The 20,087-nt window shown below is 37.9% G+C and overlaps 1 protein-coding gene across 2 annotated transcripts in view; it reads right to left on the reverse strand.

Annotated features, from left to right (window-relative positions):
* The window catches only part of RSPO2 (R-spondin 2), an 88,619-nt gene that overhangs the window by 23,556 nt on the left and 44,976 nt on the right, over positions 1-20,087 (reverse strand). Inside the window, exon 1 of one of the 2 annotated variants that reach the window (XR_010317823.1) lies at positions 8,051-8,470. The exons of the other annotated variant lie outside the window; for it this stretch is intronic. The gene's annotated coding sequence lies outside the window, so the exon portion shown is untranslated. Of the gene's footprint in view, positions 1-8,050; positions 8,471-20,087 lie in introns of those variants that run through there. 2 annotated transcript variants of the gene reach the window in all.

Raw genomic sequence — 20,087 nt, forward strand, 5'->3', positions numbered from 1 at the left:
AATCCTTGACAACTTCAATTTTTTTCTCCGTTTATCACGATGTTGCTTATTAGTCCAATTGTGAAGATTTTTGTTTTCTTTGTGTCAAGGTGCAATCCATACCGAAGGCTGTGGTCTTTGATCTTCATGACTAAGTGCTTCAAGCCCTCTTAAATTTCAGAAAGCAAGGTTGTGTCATCTGCATAATGCAGGTTGTCAATGAGTCTTCCTCTGATCCTGATGCCCTGTTCTTCATACAGTCCAGCTTCTCAAATTATTTGCTCAGTATACAGACTGAATAGGTATGGTGAGCGAATACAACCCTGATGTACACCTTTCCTGACATTAAACCATGCAGTATCCCCTCGTTCTGTTTGAAAAACTGCCTCTTGATCTATGTCTATGTACAGGTTCCTGATGAGCACAATCAAGTGTTCTAGAATTCTCATTTTCCACAATGTTTTCCATGATTTGTTATGATCCACACAGTGGAATGTCTTTTCAAAGTCAAAGATCTTTCTGTATTCTCTGCTTTCAGCCAGGATCCATCTGACAACAGCAATGATATCCCTGGTTCCATGTCCTCTTCAAATCAGGCCTGAATTTCTGGCAGTTCCCTGTTAATATACTGTTGCAGCCACTTTTGAATGATCTTCAGCAAAATTTTACTTGCGTGTGATATTAATGATATTGTTCAATAATTTCTGCATTTGGTTGGATCACCTTTCTTGGGCACAGGCATAAATATCGATCGCTTCTAGTTGGCTGGCCAGGTAGCTCTCTTCCAAATTTCTTGGCATAGATGAGTGAGCGCTTCCAGCACTGCATCCATTTGTTGAAACATCTCAATTGATATTCTATCAATTCCTGGAGACTTGTTTTTCCCCAATGCCTTCAGGGCAGCTTGGACTTCTTCCTTCAGTACCATCCAGGTTCCTGATCATAAGCTACCTCCTGAAATGGCTGAACATCGACCAACTCTTTTTGGTATAATGACTCTGTGTATTCCTTCCTTCTTCTTTTGATGCTTCCTGCATCATTTAATATTTTCCCCATGGAATCCTTCACTACTGCAACTCAAGGCTTTAATTTTTTCTTCAGTTCCTTCAGCTTGAGAAATACCAAGTATGTTCTTCCCTTTTGGTTTTCTATCTCCAGCTCTTTGCACAACATTATAATACTTTACTTTGTCTTCTTGAGCCGCTCTTTGAAATTTTCTGTTCAGTTTATTTACTTCATCATTTCTCCCTTTTGCTTTAGCTACTCAACATTCAAGAGCAAGTTTCAGAGTCTCTTCTGACATCCATTTTGGTCTTTTCTTTCTTTCTTGTCTTTTTAATGACTTCTTACTTTCTTCATGGATGATGTCCTTGATGTCCATTCCACAACTCATCTGGTCTTTGGGCATTAGTGTTCAACACGACAAATCTCTTCTTGAGATGGTCTCTAAATTCAGGTGGGATATACTCAAGGTTGTGCTTTGGCTCTCGTTGGCTTGTTCTAATTTTCTTCAGTTTCAACTTGACCTTGCATATAAGTTGGCCCCTGGCCTTTTCTGACTTATGATATTGAGGTTTCCCACTGTCTCTTTCCACAGATGTATTTGATTCAATTTCTTTGTATTCTATCTGGTGAGGTCCATGTGTGTAGTCACCATTTATGTTGGTGAAAAAAGGTATTTGCAGTGAAGAACTCATTGTCTTGCAAAATTCTATAATGCAATATTCCAAGTCATTTCTATGGCCAAGGCACATTTTCCAACTACTGCATCACCAGGGCTCAACTTGAGCAGTAGCTATGATAATCACTTCTAAATTCTGCACCTTTTTGAGGAAACCCTGGTGGCATAGTGGTTAAGTGCTACAGCTGCTAACCAAAGGGTCAACAGTTCAAATCCTTCTTCATTTCCAACTTTCACTTTCCAAACACCAGTAATTATAAGTGCATCTTGACTGCATGTTCGATCAATTTCAGACTGCAGAAGCTGATAAAAAATTTTCAATTTCTTCATCTGTGGCCTTAGTGGTTGGTGTGTAAATTTGAATAATAGTCGTATTAACTGGTCTTCCTTGTAGGTGTGTGGGTATTATCCTATCATTGACAGCACTGTACTTCAGGATTCATCCTGAAATGTTCTTTTTGACGATGAGTGTAAAGCCATTCCTCTTCAAGTTGTCATTCCCAGCATAGTAGAGCATATGATTGTCTGATTCAAAATGGCCAATACCAGTCCATTTCAGCTCCCTAATGCCTAGGATATTGATATTTATGCATTCCATTTCATTTTTGACAATTTCCAATTTTCCTAGAGTCATACTTCGTAATTCTATGCTCTGATTATTAGTGGATGTTTGCAGCTGTTTCTTCTCATTTTTAATAGTGCCACATCAGCAAATGAAGGTTCCAAAAGCTTGACTCCATCCATGTCATTAAGGTCAAATCTGCTCTGAGGAAGGACCTCTTCCCCAGTCGTCTTCTGAGTGCCTTCCAACCTGGGGGGCTCATCTTCTGGCACTATATCAGACAATGTTCCACTGCTATTCATACGGTTTCACTAATTCTTTTCTGAAGCAGACTGCCAGGTCATTCTTCCTAGTCTACCTTAGTCTGGAAGCTCAGCTGAAACCTGCCCACCATGGGTGATCCTGTTGGTGTTTGAATACCGGTGGCATAGCTTCCAGCATCACAGCAACACGCAAGCCCCCATTGTACGACAAACTAACAGACATGTGGGAGTTGCCTATCCTAGGTATTTCATATTTGTGATATCATACAATACTTGCCCATTTTGTGATTGACTAATTCACTCAGCACAATGTTTTCAAGGTTCATTCATGTGGCATGTATCAGGACTTCATCTCTCTTTACAAAAAAAAAAAAAAAAAAATTTTTTTTTTATTTCACTGGATGTATATACCACATTTTGTTTATCCACTCATCAGCCCATTTTTATGCCATAAAATGGGGGAGGAATAATTCCTACTAAGAGCAAACCATGATACTTAGGGCCTCTCTCTCAGTTCCTGTATTTATAAACAAGATATAGAAATAATGAAAAATTAAGATGCACTAGGCTTCTGTGGAGAAAGAGACATGGAGATGCCTGCCAGATGTGAAGAACTGATTATTTTTCGTTCTTAAGGATGATACTTCAAAAAGGTGTCAAACCAAAAACCAAACCCAGTGCCGTCGAGTCGAATTCGACTCATAGTGACCCTATAGGACAGAGTAGAACTGCCCCATAGAGTTTCCAAGGAGCGCCTGGCGGATTTGAACTGTTGACCCTTTGGTTAGCAGCTGTAGCACTTAACCACTATGCCACCAGGGTTTCCTCAAAAAGGTGCAGAATTTAGAAATGATTATCATAGCTACTGCTCAAGTTGAGCCCTGGTGATGCAGTGGTTAAGAGCTATAGCTGCTAACCAAAAGGCTGGCAGTTCAAATCCACCAACTACTCCTTGGAAATCCTATGGGGCAGTTCTACTCTTCGCATAGGGTTGCTATGAGTCGGAATTGACTCAGTGGCAATGGGATTTGGTTGTGACCACTCAAGTACTCAAACAGAAATTTATAAATATCTTCTCATTTAGAAATCATTTGCTAAAATCAGCCACATGGCAGGTAAACATCTTATTAACAGGATAAAATCTGATTTTTGAAGCTTTACTAATAACACTACTTGTTAGAGCTTGTAAGTTCATATAAAGACTGCTTTGTCTTAGGTCCCATCCAAAGGATTCCCATTATAAAAACAGCAACAAGGGGAGAAAAGAAATCATATTCCCAGCTCACATCTAATACAAACATCAATTCCTAAGTAGATCAAATGTTTAAATGTGAAAGCAGAAAAACTGACAATTTTCAGAACAAAATACAGGAGAATATAGAAGTAGGGAAGTATTTCTTAAAGCTCCAAGAGAACAACTTATAAAGGAAAAGAGTAGTGCATATAATTATAGTAAAACTTACAGTAGATGAAAAACAAGCCACGAAGTGAGAAGACACTTGAAACACACAAAATTAACAAAGGATTTGTACCCAGAATCTTTTCTCTAAAATGCCACATGACTCCATTTATACAAAAATACAAAACTACACAATGTATTATTTATGCATATATAAATGTCTTTAAAAGTATAAAGAAAAGAATAGGGATTGCTTCCAGAAATATTAGGAGAGGGGCAATCAGAAGACTGAATGGGAAAATCACAAAGTATTTCAAAGGTATTGGTAATGCTTTAAGAGCCCTGGTGGCACAGTGGTTAAAGCTCTCTGCTGCTAACTGAAAGGTCGGTGGTTCGAACCTACCAGCTGCTGCACGGAAGAAAGATGTGGCACTTTGCTTCTGTAAAGATTTAAAGCCTGGGAAACTGTGTGGGGGCAGTTCCACTCTATCCCATAGGGTCGGTAGGAGTCAGAATTGACTCGGCGGCAGTAGGTTTGGTAATGGTTAGTTTCATAAGCTAAGTGATGGCTACAGGTATGATTGTTTTATCACTGTGCTTTAAACCCTACATATAAACTATATGTACTCTTTGGTAGGTATGACATTCTTTGAGAAAATTAATAAAAACTCATTGTAAAATTTTTTTAAAAACCCAGAAGTAGCCATTGTTAATTAAAGAGAGATCTTTTCAATAAAAATAACACTGTATCACACAGGGGAAAAAACAACTTTGTTTCTTCCTTTTTTTTTTTTCAAAAAACAAATACATCAGTGGTATATATATTCTTTGTAATTGTATATTTCAGTATCTTTCTTTTCTTTCATAGCACAGGCACACCTCATTATCTGAATCTAATCCATTCCTGAAAACATGTTGGGCAGCAAATTTTTGGATAGTGGAGGCCTGTATTTCATTATTTGAAACAACAAAAAAAATAATTTATTCCAAGTTCATGCAAGTATCCCAACCAATTTCCTAGAATATTACTACAATCCTTGAAAACAATCCATGTACAATCCATCAAAGATTCCTGAATAAAAAACAGTTAAATAACTAAATTACCTATTTATATAAAACTCAATAAACTCTTGAAGGTGTGTCTGTGTTAACCAAGCAATGATACCGTACAGTAGCGGAAACAATTCACATTTAGAAATAATGAAGCCAGTTGTCAAGTCCATTCTGACTCAGGGAAACCCCATGTGTGTCAGAATAGAACCGTGCTCCATAGAATTTTCAGTGGCTGATTTTTCAGAAGTGGATCCACAGGGCTTTCTTCTGAGGTACCTTTGGGATGACCGGAAGCTCCAAACTTTTGGTTAGCAGCTGAGTCTGCACCACCCAGGGACTCCTTTTAGAAATAAAGTGAGCATGAAACACTGGAGCAGCATGACTCCAGCACGGCTGCTAGAATTTCCTTCTTTCTTTGTAGCTTAGGTCATCCCTCCATTGAGAGATCTACCACCTGTCTATTAGTTTATCATACTGTGGTGGCTTGAGTGTTGCTGTGATGCTGAAAGCTATGCCACCAGTATTTCAAATACCAGCAGGGTCACCCATGGTGGACAGGTTTAGCAGAGCTTCCAGACTAAGACAGACTAGGACGAAACGCCTGGAGATCTACTTCCTAAAATGAACCAATGAAAAACCTATGGATCACAACAGAATATTGTTTGAAATAGTGCCAGAAGATGAGCCCATTAGGCTGGAAGACACTCAAGATATATGGTGGCTGCAAAAATGGACACAAGTATATCAATGATTGTGAAGATGGCTTAGGACAGGGCAATATTTTGTTCTGTTATACACGGGGTCATCATGAGTCTGAACAGGTTCGATGGAAATTAACAACAACATTGAGAGGTGGAGACTATTTCTCCCTTCCCCTTCCCTGGGCTGGCCTTGGCAACTTGCATGACGGAGATGATATTCTGAGACTTCTTTTTTCATAAGAAGTCTTGCAGATTCATTCTGGGCCCTCCGACGTGTGAGAAAACCCAAGCTAACCACATGGAGAGACTCTGTGGTTAGAAAGCTGCCCAGCCAACACCCAGCTGTTCCATCTACACCAGCCCAGGAACCAATCATGTTAGTAAGACACTTGCAGATAAATATGATTTTAGCAGTCAACTGACTGCAACAGGATGAAGGCCCCCAAGCAAGGGTCTCCCAAATGCAACCACTCAACCCTGAGATCCACAAAAAAGGATGATAAAATTCTTTATTTTAATCTACTAAATCTTGGCATGTTCATCATGCAAGAGATAAACGCAACACAGATATCCTGTCGGGAGGACTGCTGAGCACATACTCTTGCTCAGACTCATACCTTATTTAAACGTTTTTGCTGGTGAGTGCATGTTGGGTTTGATTCAAGCCCTACATTATGGTAGGCTTTTTTTTTTTTTTTAATGGGGTAAACTTTTTGCAAGCTGTGATAGCAAATGTTCCAGCAGAGACAATTCAGGTAGCATGGAATACAGGTAAAGATAACTTGGCTGAGCACAAGATTATACATGGGTCACAGTCTTCATTTTTAAAACTTAGATGTTCCTCCACTACACACGTGTATTTGTGTGTGTGTGTGTGTGTGTGTGTGTGAGTGTTGTTGTGACTAACACCGAAGAGTCTGAGGACAGCTTGACTTGATTTTTGTTCTTTGGATATAAAGTACTTTTCCTGATGGATGCATATAAGATTTTCTCTTTATCCTTTCTATTCAAGTGTTTTTGCCAGGTTGTGTCTATATGTAGATCTTTTTTTCACATCGTGGATTCTTTGCCTGTATAGACTGACACCACTTTTCAAGTCAACTTTTTTGTTGTTGTGATTAATATCCATCATCTTTTCCATTATTATTTTCATCTATTTGCCCTTATTGCCTAAAATTCAATTACAGTTTCCCAAGTTTTTCCTTCATTTCATTATTCTATTCTCCAAATCATCAATTCTATACTTGAAACTCCTCAATGAACATTTAAACTGGTTACTCTATATTCAGGTTCCCATCAACTCTTTATTTTACCTGAGCTTCTTCTTAATCTGATCCAACTGTCCCTTCATCTCAGCCTATTCACAAGTGCTTTCTAACCTGTTTTTTGAATGTCTTCCCTGCATCCTACTGAGAACAAAACTTTCCTTTCTAAAATTTTCCATCTGTTCTTATAATGCAACAATATCAGAAGTCTGAGCTTTGCTAAGATTTCAGAATTTCTTCTTCTCATTCTACAATAATTATGCCATAGCTTACTGCTTTTTTCTTCCTCAAAAAAAAAACAAGGAAAGTCTACTTAGATCCAAGAGATGAATTGTGGAAACTGCCTTTGGGCCTTGCATGCTGATAAAATTCCATTTTCATTACAACAGATAAACAGCATTTGATTTGCCCATCCCCCAACCTAATTCCAAATTTTAGGTAACTTTTCTCTACTTCAATTCTGCTGAACTAAACTGGAAGCTTCTAGGTACTGTCTGGATCTCTAACACACTCAAGTAAAATAAGTCAAATTATAATCTTCAGCATTCACTCCCATCAGAGTTCTTTCCATCATTTCCCAGATTTATATCACTTAATGGAACCACATTTTCCAGACACAGTGTGCCACGTATTTGTTATGTCTTTGTTTTCTGGAAGTTGGGTATTTGTAAGAAGAGGACTTAGAAAGAAGGATGTTAGAAAGAAAAATATGGCTTCGTAGACAATTTTTTATCATCATTAGGAACATAAGCCCTGTAGTCAGGCTGCCTGGATTCAAGCCCTGGCTCTACTACTTAACTTGCTCCCACTCACATAGCTGATTATTTATCATCTCCGTACCTCTATTTCATCATCTGGAAATCAGCAATAAAATAGTACCTACCCTATAGAATTACTGACATCACTAAATGAGTTAATACATGTAATATCTGATATGAGTATTCACTATTAGTTAAAATTCTTATTCTGTTGTTGATATAAAGCAGAGACCATGCAAAAAAAGGCCATCTTCCCAGATTTCTGATTGACACAGAACTTTCATCGGGATCCAGGGGCCACGCAATGGTGAGTGGAAAAAATCATTTTATAGCTTCCACTTAGGCATAGTCAGTCACCAGCAGCATAACATAAATGACCCTCGACTTACGTTTCTCAATCCAGTCCTTTCAGTCATTTAGTGGCTGAAACTTCCTTCTGGATTCTGATAACAGGGTGACTGATGGTTTTCCTTTGCAGTGTTATCCATTCCATCCTTATAAATCTTTTAGGGAGAAGTCAGGAGGGGTGGCAGCAAGGACAAAATCCATCCGGATACCATTCTGAATCAGAGGCCAGTGATCATTAATCCTAACTATGTTCAAATACTTGGCATTTGAAAGAAAATGTACAACTAAAGTTTCTATGACTAAGAGGAGCTCAAAAGTCCAATTCTGTTTTGTTTATACCCATGGAAAATGTCAAGTTCTAAAAATCTCTTGACTAATCAGAAGCATTAAGTGTAGACCAAAAACATTCATAGTGCTGGGCTGGATCTTAAGAATTCATATACTCCATCTATCTGCCTTAAAATATTACTATACCATCTATCCTGGGGACACACACACATCCTGGGGAGAGGGAAGTATTTCAGAGACCCAAGAAAATACTTGAATATTCTTAATAATCTTGAATACTAAGGAGCTCCTGATTATTTGAACTTCAAACCCCCTTCTGTGGTTAAGTATAGTTTCTCAAAAAGACAAAAATAGTTGGCTACCAAATTCCATATAATCTTTATATTTTTAAAACTTTACTAGATTATCCTTTAAAAAAAAATTATCCTTTACCCCTTTAAAAAGTATATTGTTAACGGATGCATTTCTGAGCTGACCAAGTTTACATAAATAATTAACTTTATATAAACACAAACTGTCTACTCTTCTTTTTGAAATGTCATATTTATTTTAAACAAGAGACTAAAAATTTAGCCTTGCCAGATTATGTAAAGATCTTTCAAACAGTGCATTTCTAGTCTAACCTTTTGATTCCATTTACTAAAGGTACTTAGAGTATATAAAAGTAATGGAACTGGGAGAAATGCCATCCCAAAGCTTTATGTATGGAGCATTTATAAGTGGTAAGTTCCTAAAGTGGACACTTTCCAACAATCATCTTAGTTCAAGAAAGCAATATAGCACAGAGGTTAAGAACATGCTCCTTGGAGACTGAGAGGCCCCGTTTAAATCTTAGCTCTGCTACTTTAACTCATCTAAAGCCTCATAACTGGTATCTTCTCTAAGCCTCAGTTCCTCATCAGTAAAGTGTGAGAAACAGTTTCTACCACATAAAGTTGTTTCCATGATTAAACAATAAAATGCAGTAAAGTTCTTAGCATAGTTTATGGCCCATAGTAAGCACTCAATACCTGTATACATGTTAGTGGTGGTAGCAGTGATAATGATGATGATTAAAAACAAAAGGCATATCAATGAGACCGAGAGAGCAAGCATGCATCTTCTCAGCCTTCCTTAAACCAACTACATGAAACAATCTAAGTCAGAGCCAAACCACAAGGAAGGTTTGACCACATGCCCTGACAACTAAGCCCAAAGTCATGGCTGTGCTGCTCAGCTTGGTCACACCATGGACCCTTAGTCATCCCACGCCTCCTAGAAGTCACTCCTTCCCATTTCTATGGACGGTAACTGCTGGTTTGGGTGGGATTCATTTTACATCCTCTGACTTAAACATCATTGTTTAGAGAGTATGTGTAACACCACAGAAGTCCTCGTGGCCAACAAAGGGAGGATCGCACAACAAAAGAAAAAACACCCAAAGGAAAACAAATGTTTAGAGGAGATAAATTTACTTCAGGATGGATGTTTACCAAAAAGAAATTACATCCACAATTCTCTCAGTTGGGGACCAATGGCAAGTTACATGCCCCCTGTTTAGCTGCTGAAAGCCAGCCAGATCCTGTGGCTTGGCTTCCGCACAAGCTTTAAATACAAGAACTCACAGAACAGTACCCAAATAAGCAAATAATGTGAGGACTGCTCTCGGCTAAGAGCTGAGAGAGAGAGGAGAGCGAAAAATATTTCAATAACTGTAAGCTTGAAGAGATTATAAAGATAAATGGGATCAGTTTTTGCTCAGGTAGAAAACACTCAAGTAAGTTTTCAAAATCTCTTCAGAACACTAAAGCGCGCATACACACACACATACACAAATGATAGGCTGTAGAAAACTTAGAACAGATATAAATTTAATCTTTTCGATAGCTGCTTTTCATCTTCGGTTTTCTCTATCTACCCAAGTAGGTCTCCCACTATGAAGAAAGAGGCAAAGCAATTCTCTCTGTACTATTAAATCTGATTTTTAAAAAAGCTATATGCAAGATGTTTGCTGGAGAGGAAAGATGTTGCCTGTGGGGAGATATATATACATGCACATATATATATATATACACACACACACACAAAATATACAAAAGACAGGCAGCTGCTAATTAAAGAATTAAAAGTAACATAGAAATGCACACAGAGAACAAAGTATCTTCCTAAAACTAGGGGAAGTGCCCCCCTTTGCCCTTTTTCCTACTCAGAGTTTTATTCTATAGTGAATTTGTCAGTATTGCTTCATGATGCTACAAGGTCAGGCTGCATCATAAGCACCCGAAACCCAAACCCATTGCTATCAAGTCGATTCCGACTCATAGCACCCAGCAGGAACTTTTTAAAATACAGAGTACTGGGCCGCAACTCAGCTATGGTGTTCACAGAAAGAATCTATATACCCATCTTCTGCCCTCCAGGTGATTCTGACGCATTTTTGGTTTGGGAACCACTTTTTCAGATCACCCAGTACCATTAAGATTGTTGTTGTTGTCCGCCGTTGGGTCAATTCCGACTCATAGTGACCCTACAGGACAGGGCAGAGCTGCCCCATAGGGTTTCCAAGGCTGTAATCTTTACAGACGCAGACTACCACATCTTTCTCCCATGGAGCAGCTAGTGGACTGAACTGCTGACCTTTCGTTTAGCCGTCATGCACTTAACCACTGCAAAAGCAGGGCTCCTTCCATTAAGATTACCTATACGTTTTAGGTGTATGGATGTCATCAACATCATTATCAGTTAATATTAATATGTGCCCAAGTACAACGCCAAGCCCATATATTGACTCATTTAGTATTCATTACAACTTCTGAAGCAGGCATTATTATCAACTCCATTTTATAGATGGGGAAGCGAAGGGCTGGGGAAGTTAAGTAACTGCCAAAATCACAAAATTATTAAGTGAAGGAGCCAGGATATGAACTCCGGACTTAGAACTCTTCAACAATACACTGGATTGCCTGATGTATAAGTGCTTAAAGCATTAGAAGTAAAGTAGGAGCAGAATATAGGCAACTTGATTTAAAAGAAGAATGAAAAAAGAGGAATTAAACTTTATTTGTTTAGCCTGATCTCTGTCACTTTAATTTCAGTACGTGCCCATAGCCCCCAGTACTGAAGCAGCCAGGCTTCTTTACCTGCTAAACGTTGATGAACGTTGCCCGTATACTCATACATCAGACCAAACAAGCATCCTTCGTTACACCATACTGCCACTAGGGTTTTCAAGATACACACATGCATTTCGAACCACAGAGCTGAATAACAAACACCAGTGGACTAAAATTATATAGTCTTGGTTTTGTAATGATTTCAAAGTATGTTGTTTCATCCCTAAGTAAGTCATCTAACTTACGGTGGGTACTCAATAAAACCTCAAATATACAACTATGATCTCACACTTAGAGAAAGGGGATTACACAGAAGGGCACATACACCACCCCTAGCTCTACAGCGGAGCCAACACTGAGGTTGGGCCTATTACAAGACACTTGGCTTGACCACTGTGTGTCATTTTTCATCCCATGACTGTATGATAGGCTTCAAATCCTTACTTAACTAATTGACATGCTAAACTACCAAGTAGGATTTGATAATCTAATTTGTTTCTCATCGTCTAGGCAGCTGTTTTAACCAAACAGTGCTAATTTGTCTCAGGGCATACGTAAAATCTGGCATTCTTCTAACAGGGTTGGAAAGATAATAGCACTTTGCCAGGGAATAAAACAATTCAAACTGCCCCATCAAAATCTGGGGTATGAAATTAAGCTAATTACAAGACACAAAATTTAAAGTTTAAACTACTTAATAATTCTCATTAATAATCTCACACTAAATTTAATACCGACAATGGACAAGAGTTACTTTGTATAAACTAACACTCTTCAAATGAATGTTATTTCCTTTACAGTAAAAAAGAAATAATATAAAGTAGGTCTTTATTCTTCACATATCCTCAGAATCATAGCTTTGCAGTACTTCTGGCTCCAAGATAGCCAAAGTCCAGTAATGCCCTTGGTAATTTGAGATCTGCAGTACATTTTTGACACAAGCCTTCTTTATTTTCCTTCTAAATGCTGTCAAAACACATGAATGTTATCGCTCTACATTACTTTATATTTAGATGTTTGGCTCTCATGAAATTAACCGAATTATTTGTTTCAAGTCACAGAAACAAATTCTGTCCTAAAAATAGGAAAGTAAAATACAATAAAATTAGCAGAAGACAATCCAATTACACAAAACTATTGGCTGACAACTAACATAAATGACTGAAGCAAGCACCAGAGGATTTTGAGACACTCCCTACAGACAGTTTTGTATCACAGAAGGCAAAGCCTGGGAAAAAGTTGTCAAATAATTCTTTTATCATCCCAGCCGAGAAGCATCCATGTAACTATATATAAAATCTTAAGTTCACATCTCCCATTCGCTAAATGTTAAGAAGAGAGTGTTATGTATACATGTAAGCTGTTCCTTGTTGGTATGTTTGCTTTTCAATAGGGAAGAAACTGGGAGTAGGAAAGGAAGACCCATATTAGATGTTTGCATCTCCCATCACTCTGGTTCACTTCGTGAGCAAGATATTAAAAAGTTGGGTGACAATTTAAAGGGAGGTGGCCACATTAATAGCATAAATGCAACCCATGCTTTTAAAAAAGACAACACCACTAAATAAAGTTAACACCTAGAATATTTGGTAACATTAAAAAAAAATAGGTGCATATTTGTTTGCTTCAAGGTTATAGGTAATAAAAAAAACTAAATACCTACATGAAATAAATGACCTGTAGCTTACATATTTTACCAGTACTGTTTTGAATTTGATATTGAAAAAAAAAAGACCAATCAGGAGACAACTCAAGCAGTCAAGGGGAGCAAAGATAAAAAGAGTAGGACTGGGTACAGAGAGGAACAGGCACTAAGTTATTAAGTTGGTAGAATCAGACAGAATCAGTGACCAAACGAATATGGGAAATAAGGGTAGTAAAGGAGTTTAGGATAACCTCCAGATTGTGGCTAAATTGAGTTGAGAGGTGATATTGCCCACTAAAACTGAATATATTATGTGTAAGAGCTAATTTAAATGAAGAAGTCATTTTAGATATTTTGAAGTACATATAGGATAACAAGTGAAAAAATAAGATTCAGTGGCTAGGTGAAGGCACTGAGAAGGAGCTGGTAGAGAAGAGAAAGAAAATACAATAAAGAGAAAGTTGTAGCAGGTGAATAAGATCTTCCGGGAGAAGAAAGGCTAAGACTCAGGCATGCCGGGTGTATCCTTACAAGCAAAAGTGTTGGCTCCTTTACAAGGAGGTGCAAAGTTTGAAGATCCAGAAACAGGAAGTAAGGTGAGGGAGTTTACTTCATTGTCTGCCATAAGTAGAAGACAACATCATCTTCTGAGGAGAACACTCAAGGTTTGGAGTAGCCGCTGTGCCAAGTGAGGAAGGGAGAGAAAACAGAGAGCTAAGTAACAGGATTGTCAGGCTGGGCTGAGCGCTCAGCTGAGATTGTGAGGACATCTGCCCACAGTGTGTGATTTTTCTCAACCTTAGCTTGAACTGGGCTTGGGGGATTTAGAAGTACTAGAAGGGGATAAGGCTAAAGGACTGGCAAGAGAGTGGATAAATCAATGCATAATCTTCAACACTATCTTGTGTTGGTGGCAGTAGGGGCAGATCCTTGTGGGACATTGCTCTATCCCTCCTGACCGCCAAGGCTCCGGGCTATTTTTCTGACACCTGAAAATACCATTCAATCATAGAAAGCCTAGTCATCATGCAACCTTCTTGTGAACACTGCCTAATGGAGGTTTCACTTATACATACATGTATCTTTCTGATCCTGTTCTAAGTTTAAATTTACCATGTCATTATCAATATGAAAAATCAGATGGCATCATTTTCTAGTATTACAACCTGTTCCATGCTCACGTCAGGCCACTATAAAAATAAACGTAAGATCACATAAAATAGTCAGCTTTTAAAAAGAAATTGGCCTAAGAGATTGCGTATATACTCTTATGAAATACAGATGTATTTAAATGATCCATTCTCCTTCATTTACTTCTATGGTCATAAAAAATGCAGGCCTCAAATTTATCATCCATTTAAAAAACATATTTTTAAAAAATGTTTTAAGCATCATCATGTTAACAACTTCTGAAATGACAAAACCCATGAACAGATTTCTGAGAGAGCACATTTGCCAAGTTTTACCTCTGAGAAATTTTTTAAATTCATTTTTATAAAACAACTTTTCAAAAATAAGTTGACATCTTTTAATTCTATTTGTCTCAGCTGGCACCACTCATGACTTAGAAAGCTCAAAAGACAAAGGGAGAAGCTAAAGCCATCATTGTACAATACAACAGGTTATAAATTCAGCAATTTTAGGAAAACTTTGGACTCATTTCACTCGATCTAAAAATTAAAGACCTTGTACTTGGCCCTGATAATCTTAAGTATCCAACTCTGAAAATTTCAAAACTCTCTGCCATTGTAGAAGTCTTGGACCCTCATCTTAAAAAATAAAATTACCACATTATTTTTTATATCCCTTTTTTCTAATGCATACTCTCTTTACCCATCTTGGGCAAAGGTTACAAAGACAACTCAAAAAGAGGAAAAACGAAACTCGGTAAAGAAACGAAGGGGGTCTCCTCATTTATAATCAAATAAATATAATTGAAAACAGTAGTAAAGTATCAGGTCTTAGCAAAACTGTTTCAAAATATAAAACTTAGTGTTGGCAAGGTGGGCCAAAGCTGGCACTCTCACTTTTGAAAAGCCATTTGGCAACATGAATCTGTGGGGAAAAAAGTTCATATTCTTTTATATAGCAGTTCTACCGTTCAATCTATCATAAGAAAATAATCTGAATTATAGAAAAAAAGAAGTTCATAGTCTTTTATACTGTAATTCTCTTGGCTCAATCTATTCTATGAAAATATTCCAAGTTATAGAATGCTGTATTTTATGATATTCATGAAAACATTTTCTTGTAAAACAACTTTATGCTAAAACAATGTTAACAGTAGAAAATTTTAAAATTACAAAAAGTATAAAGGAAGAACATTTTTAAACATCATCCATTCATTCAAATATTTACTGACAACCTACTTGTATGCAAGGAACTGTTAGAACACTGAAAATTCAGTGGCGAGCATGACTATCCTTGTCGTCATAAACCATAATCCCACTACCAAGACACAAACGTTTGGTGACTTCCCTTTTGGTTTTCCTTCTGTTCAAATGCTTTTATTACATTCTTAACTGGCTGACACTCATGACTGTGAATGCTATTGATTTTTTCACTTCACTTTTTTTCAGGAATCTTGCTGATGAAAGGAAACAACTCTCTCAAAATGTAGGAAAATTTTAAATGTTCAACTTTAAAATTTAGCTATGGTAAAAAAAAAGATCATAAGCTTTTTACATTCAAAGTACTTCTTATCTGTATAAATGCATTTTAAATACATAACAAAATACTGACTTGAATATGCATAGAAAATGGAGATACATGCAAAAAATAATGAAATATTATGAAATATAAATCTTTAGGCTAATAATGTTAAAACTTGTTTCAGAAAACATATATTAATAACCCAAAAAGTGGACAAAAATGGACATAATCTAAGTCTCCACTTTAGAATTTTTGGATCTCATGACTTCCTAACCCAGCCCTGGATTTGTAAGAAATCCTTCTCCTGACTCCGCCCCTCCCTCCCTGGGAGGAATGTTGACATTTGAAGAAAAAAGTGACTAGTTTTCCGGATACAGAAATTAGAGGCAACTGCCTAAGTGGATGGGTACAGTAGCCCGAGCAGGTGGGAAGAACCAGAAGACACACAGACTTGAGACTGACCCGCCCACCAGGGCCACAAAATGATGCTCTACTGAATAACTAACTCCCTTTGTATTCCATGAATAAAGGATGAGGTTAACCTGTTTAATAGAAGGAGCTAGGAACCGGGACAATACCACAACTTTCTGGAATCTGAAGAACTCTAGTGTCTTAGCAAGCCATTCAGGCTCAGCTGAGAGTTGCCACACTCAAACTAACATAAATAACAGCCTAAGAGCACAGCAAATGCTAGTTTTGTGCAGACACTGTGCATTTTTCTTTAAATCTCACAACAAACCTACAAGGGACATTCTACCATCTGCCCACCTTACAGCAAAGAAGAACAATTATCAGAGATATGTTCAAGGTCACAAGTCACTAAGTGGCAGCACTGAAGGGACAATCCCAGACTGTCTGACTCCCAGCCTTTGCTCTCTTCACGTCTTGCTGTTCTGACTTCCCTCATCTGAGAGGTGAAAAAACAGAAACAGATGAGCAAGCGGCCAGCAATGAAGCCTCAAGTGGTAGCGGTGTCGCGGTTGGAACAGGCTGGCAACTAGAGATGCCAGGTCATCAAAGAACGGGAAGGTAATTCACAGGAGAGACCCCTAAATTTTACCCTAGATTCAGTGTAAACACACGATTTTACGTTATGACTTTTCTGTAAAGTTATTCTCATCACACCTTTTAGTAACTGACATTGATCCATATTAGAGGTAGAGCTCCTTTTTCGGTAATTTCAGCAGACTGGTTGATAAAATATACATTTTGCTCATACACACATGAATACAAAGGGAATGAGGTATGTAGAGACTGGTATGTCTTCTGTGTCTTCTTAAAATCCTGAACCTTTCCATATTAGGGTCTTTGAAATAAAATTGCAATATGGCAGTGCTGTATCCGACAGCACTCTCCTAACTACTTGAAAATTTAGTTTCCTTTCAAATTTAAATTTCAAGTTAGAAGAAAGAGATGAAACATTTAATAGAACCAGGGGTTTGATCGCCACAGAAATTAGTTTTTCTACATTGCTTGGCATGTTTGTTAAACCTAATAGTTAGCTTCCGGTTCACAGTAAAACCTTTGCAAATTCAGGGCTTGAAAATATTCAGAAGAAATTAAAATTAAACCAGAAATGCTCAAGTAATTTCAGTCTTGAGACAGTTTAAGACTGTTCACCCCTTACCTAGGTAAATGCTCCAGGTACCCTCCTGAAAATACATTTTATCCTAAACCTTTCATTTATGAATTCCTACAGAATTACTTAACATATTCAAATTAAAGGTTTTCTTTTCAAAATACACATTCTCTCTGCCCACAATACTATCAGCACAAAAGGTCATTTATTAAAGCTATAATATCCCACCCACTTAGCAAAAATAAATAAAATAAAACAGACGTTAACTCCCCAGCCCATCAACCAAATGGATTAGAGACTAGGTGGCTCACCTGATTGTGGCTACAGAAAGAAAGGTCTAAAGAGTCTGGGAGCTAAACACAAAGCAGAGGTTCAGGAAAAAGCAGTCCCTCCCAAGAGGCACAGAACCTCTGAGGACGACAGGTGACAGATGTGGCCATGGACCAAAATAAAATAAAGATCTGGCCAACCTAGCTGGAAAGCAATTTAAACACAACAAAAGCTCATGTTAGCACATGTTGGTGCCAAATGTACTCTGCAATCTCTGACAGTAAAGCATTTTGATGACCCGAGGCTGTTCAGTCACGGAATTGAAAGGAAAACCTTCTAAACAGCTACCTCGGACTGCCCACCACAAACGCTACCCACATTTAGCCACTGTACGAGCTAACATTGTACTGTGCCAACAGAACTGAGACCTTGCTATTACTGTGTTTTTAATTAATGGCAAGGGTCAAAAAAAGTCTTCAATCAGCATAAAATACATTTTGACCTTCTCTATAGGAGTAAGTGAGCATGTCTACAGAAGACGAGGAGAGAGATTGTGGAGAAAGGAAATGTGTATGTGAGCAAAATAAGATTATAACTCTTGCTTGTTATTAACTCTGGCCAAGCCTAAGCAAACATTTTTTTTCTTCCAGTTATTATTGAGTCATATGGCCACCGGCAGGAACTGTTATCACTTCATTTTCTGCAGAATGTTTCAGAAACTTGAAACCTCCCACACTTTCCCCATGTGAATACTCTGGATTTTTAAACAACCATGAAGTGTTTGCTTCCAAAATTGAATACATTTGATGGCCTGGTGGTATAGCTGATCTATTACAAACTGCTTAGCAGGGGGAATGGGCGGGGGGCGGGGGGAGGGGTGTACTGAAATGCTACTAGACTAAAGGGCACAATGATTGGAAGTTATAATGAGATGATTTTATAGAACAGCAATTTAAATTCACTAAATTAGCATTAGCCCTAAAGATGTCTCCATTGTGCTTTTGCCTCCCTGTTTAGCTGTTTCAATAAGTCAAAATGCAGAACACGTACAAGCACACAGTCTGAATTGCAGAGATTAAAGAAAGAAAATTTCAAAAATTTGTCATAATATTTTTTGCATTACTGACCACCATGAAGCACCTTCTCCACCGATACAGAAACATGAGACAGAAGATGTCAACGAAGTTAACTCTCAAGCATTTTATCTACATTCTATCAACATAACAAGGGGAAAACAAAACACAAAAAACCTATCTGGAATCTCAAAGTCTAGTATGTGCTAGAGTTCCTGGTTACTGCAAACTGTTAACATGCTCAGCTGCAAACCAAGAGGCTGGAAGTTTAAGTGCACCCAAAAGCACCTCAGAAGAAAGGCCTGCTAATCTATTTCTGAAAAATGAGCCACTGAAAACCCCACAGAGCACAGTTCTACTCTGACACACACGGGGTCGTCATGAGCTGAAATCGACAATTGTTCCTTTCGCGTGTGCTACTATCTTGAGAGTAAAATGAAACATTGATTTTTCATGGGCTGTTTTACAAATAAAATGTTTCTTTTAGATAAGTTTTTAAAACAATTTCTCTCCTAAAAGCTTGCGATTGCTCAATATCATCTTTGAACCAGAAATAAGTCTAAGGACGTCTCTAACAACAGCAGATCCAAACTAAAATCCTATAAATCAACATAGGACAGAGCTTCCTCAAAGTGATAGGCTGTAGCCACCCCAGAACCTTCTGGATTTTGCTATTTTAGCACCTTCAATTTCATATAAACAATGTGAATGCAGTTTTTGTTGTTGTTGTTGTTGTTTTGCCTTTTGCCTTTTGCCACTGAACTGGCTAAAGAAAAGGCTTTGGTCAGAGTGGATTTCCTTATACTTGTCTACTTCTTCCTGCACTTAGGGCTAGTTCTTGAATTTTCACAGAGGTGGCCACTTCTGCATAGCAGAGAAAGTGTTGAATTTTGCCTAAAAAAAACTCAAAATGTAAAACACTAGGTTTCATAACTCCAGCCAAGCTAAGTATGTGTGTTCTATGACAGATGCTAGCCAGAAATGCAAATTATTTCTACAAAGTTCTAATCCTGTTATCAATCCCTTGAGACGCACCCCCTTACCCTTCATCCCTCCCCTGGCTATGGTTCTACATTTTTATTGCATGTTTTAAAAAAGAAAAACACTAGTAAAGCTACCCTGGATTCTAGTTTAGAAGTCCCAAGAGATGACAGCGAGGTGTTGACTTGAGCAGTTTTCTAATTAAAAAGTCAGATGGTCTGTTTCTCTTAGAAAAGCTTCAACTCCCAGTGTACATGCAATAGATACGTTGCTCACAGCCTCTTGGCCCAAGGCCATTTAGCATCTGCCTCAACAAACTCCTTCCTAAAGAAGGATCTAGCAAGCAATGGAGATTTAAAGGACTTGGAAAATCTGAAGAGCCCCCCCCCCCACCTCCTGCCACGTACAATACTGAAAGCAAATGGCTTTTATAAAAGAACCAATTTGAAAAATATTAATAGATAAATGTGGAAAGGTCAAGTGCACTGAAGCTGTTTT

Source organism: Loxodonta africana, chromosome 14 (assembly GCF_030014295.1).
Source record: "Loxodonta africana isolate mLoxAfr1 chromosome 14, mLoxAfr1.hap2, whole genome shotgun sequence".
NCBI lineage: Eukaryota > Metazoa > Chordata > Mammalia > Proboscidea > Elephantidae > Loxodonta > Loxodonta africana.